Here is a 3,299-nt window from a genome sequence, read left to right as displayed (position 1 = left end):
GGTTGTTATCTCTTATGTTCAATTATTGCCAGGGCTTACAATACATTATTGTTTGACCATTTTTTTTTCTGCCCTTCARATTTCATCTTGTGTCACACTGCCTTTTTTTCAGACAGCTTTTTAGTGATTACTTGGGATTACATGCACACTTCTCTGTGGAAAGGACTGCATTAATGACATGGCATGACACCCACACAGTATAAACAGTTCCAGCTCTCAGAAATCCATTTGACTTGCTTGTGTTCAAATATAAAATTTAGACACAATCATGTGCTTACAATCTAGCAGCGTCCTTCTGACCAGAATTCTTGGCAGAGGCATGCAAGACTGCCAGTATTTGAGACAGCTTTGTAAATGACACCTTTCTTCCACCCACAACTACTTTTTCATTACACAGTTCTTTGACTAGCAGCTGTTGGGCAAAAGCAGTTCCTGTGGCTGTCCAAAAACCTGGATGAAAAGTACCACGAGCCATTAATTCAATGTAAAGAAATCCTAATGCAGCATTCCTGCTGTTAGCTTTAGTCTATTTGCAACGGAATTTTCCTGTTGGTTATGAAGTTGGCAATATTGTCTTTAGTATATAGGGTACGACCAGGCAGTAATATCTCTCCTAGTGAGTGTTTCAACCAGAGAGAGAGACTGAGCTGCCAAACTTAATTCATTGGTAAGTTCAGCTTCCAAAAGGAAATATCTTACAAGCAATGGAAAGCATGTCTTTAAATATCTGATTGCCAACACACTTCTCATTTGCTGAACTTGCACCATCTCTATAGCCTCACCTGGTTGCTTAATAATATCAAGCCTAATTCTGACGTGGTTCATCACACTGAGTAGTATGCTTCACACTAGAAGTCTTCCTGAGTTGGATGTTGTCTTTCACTCTTATCTTTGCCAGAAGACTCTGAGCAATTCTCATCTCCTTTTACCCTGCTGAAGCTTACATGAACTGCTTAGCACCTCTCTGGATGAGACCTTTACTGCAGTTCTCACAGGAATAGCTTCTATGAGTGTGGCGAAGGGCTTGCAGGATCAAAGCCTGACTGTAGAGACTTCCTGGGGCATAAGGTGGTGGGTAGATGTACGTTACCTTGTTTTCCTCTCTCTAGCTAAATGAACTGGCACTTTTCCAGCTGGCCGGCTGGTGGCACTGTTAATCAGCTGCAGCAGGCACATGATGGTCTTCAGCCTCCCTTCAGAGCTGTGATCTGCAGCATAGAAAAACACTCCGTTTGCTGGAATTAAAATACTAATAATGACTTTCTCTGAATACTTAACCTGTAACATAAGTCTGAAGGCTCAAGGCTGTGTTCCTCTGCCTCTTCCTTTCCATTTATTGCCGTCCTTCAAAAAATGTAATTCCCGACTGTTCCCAAGGGTGCAGTCTTGCTTCTCAACCTCACCCAGACTTCCAGCCAAATCCCAGACCAGCTACAGGCTCTCTGGGTACTGTGCCATGGAAGGATTTTTCTCAAGGCTGAGACCCTCAGAACAGGATGAAGTTGATCTGAGTACTGASTCTACCACCTCTGTTAGGTATTCCTATGTAAGACCTTATGTTCCTCTCTCCTTTGAGAAGACAGGGCTCTGCCTCTGTCCTGTGCCCCTCCCTGCAAAACTGACTGGAGTTATCAAGGACAGGGGATATGATAACCTACCTGCTGATGTCCTTCATCTTTTAAGTGCAGGTACACAAAGAAGAAAGGTTATGGTATGCAATAGACTCCAGCTCTCCAGTGTGAGGGTGAGTCAGACAGGAGCTGTTCCCTTTTCACTCTCTAGTCCTCTTGGCCTGTACAGATTAAATCTGCCTTAACTTCTTCCCTTTTAAATTTACTTTGGAAATGCTTATGGAGTGGGTTTTTTTTTCTTTTTTAAATAGTATTATTTAAGTCTGTTGAACCCAAAGAGAAATCCAGCTTCTAACTACATCTGCTTTGAAATTGAAGTGAGATTTCAATTGCGTAATGAAGTGGGTTTTGCAGAATCTCAACTAACTGAAGTTTTTCTAGTGTTTGCTGCCTATCACCATTTTTTTTTTATTTGGGAAGAAATCATATATTTTGGATAACTGACTCCATTAAAGCTTTTATGCAATTTGCTATGCAAAACAAATGTGTCATGCTGTTTCTTCAGCTGTGCAGTACTACGCATTTTCCCTTTCTAAATAGCAACCACTCCAAAAGGGAAGTAAGGCATTCTTTTGTAGTCCTGTCCCTCTGGCCTCCCTCTTCCTCTGAACAAGATTTTCTGCAGAGTAAGAGCTGAAATGTGGCTCCTTGTGTATATCTGTCATTGTACATTTACCCAAAGCTCAGATATATACTGCTAGATTGAGGTCACTGGCACAGAGAGATTATGCACAGTTCACATCAACTAAACAAGCAATTTTGACTGGTAGGCCTGCAAGAGGGCATCCAGTCTTTCAGGCCAAAAGCTGTCTTCTCCACCCCATGCTGGAGGCTCCAGCTGATGCCATACAGAAGTGAGCAGTAATTCAGAATAACATTCATACTTCTGCTGGCTCAGTTCATGCTTCCGTTTCTTATTGAGACAAGGTACTGCCTCTGATTCTCAAGGCATTGTCTAGACAAACAAACTACTTTAGGTGAGGAAAATCCGTAGCCTATAATTCAAGGCTAATGATCTCTTCAGCCTGCTCCATAAACAATGAGACTGGAGAAACTAATCAGCTTTTATAGAYGTGTACAGATCTGTGAGTGATTTTTGTCACCAAACAACTTACTCTGTGCAGTGTTTTGGGGAAAGAAAGAGGAAGACTAATTTCCAAGGTGGTGAAGGTGATCTGCAACAGTTTAAACCTCAGTATTTTAACAGAAATAGTCTGTGTGTATGTGAGTGTGTGCGTATGTGTGTCTCCAAGCAAGGCAAATTCTGTCCCACAAAAATGAAAAAATGTAGAAAAATACAGCGGTGAGTAGTTGGACTTTTWAAAAAATACATGGATCTAATGCTTCCAGGAGAACAAAGAAAGCAAACTAAAAGAGAAGCTAATTGAGAACAGATGATCCCAGAACGGAGGGCATAAAAGTTTATTTATCTAGTTTGCTTGGATAGCAGATTGGGTATGAACTGTGATCAGCAAATCAAAATATGAGAAACTGATTTGAATTACTATGGGATTTTTTAGAAGAAGGGATAATGTCACATTCCTGAAACTACTTGTTCTAATAGAGCCAATATGACTTGTGTTCCACACAAATGTGACCCAAAATCCATCTCTGTCTGATCTCTTGTCCMACTCATGCTTTTCACAGTGAAAAATACAAGCCTGTATA

Source organism: Rhea americana, unplaced genomic scaffold (assembly GCF_003343005.1).
Source record: "Rhea americana isolate MKP2758 unplaced genomic scaffold, rheAme1 scaffold_126, whole genome shotgun sequence".
In the NCBI taxonomy this organism is placed as follows: domain Eukaryota; kingdom Metazoa; phylum Chordata; class Aves; order Rheiformes; family Rheidae; genus Rhea; species Rhea americana.
This window is presented reverse-complemented; position numbering follows the sequence as displayed.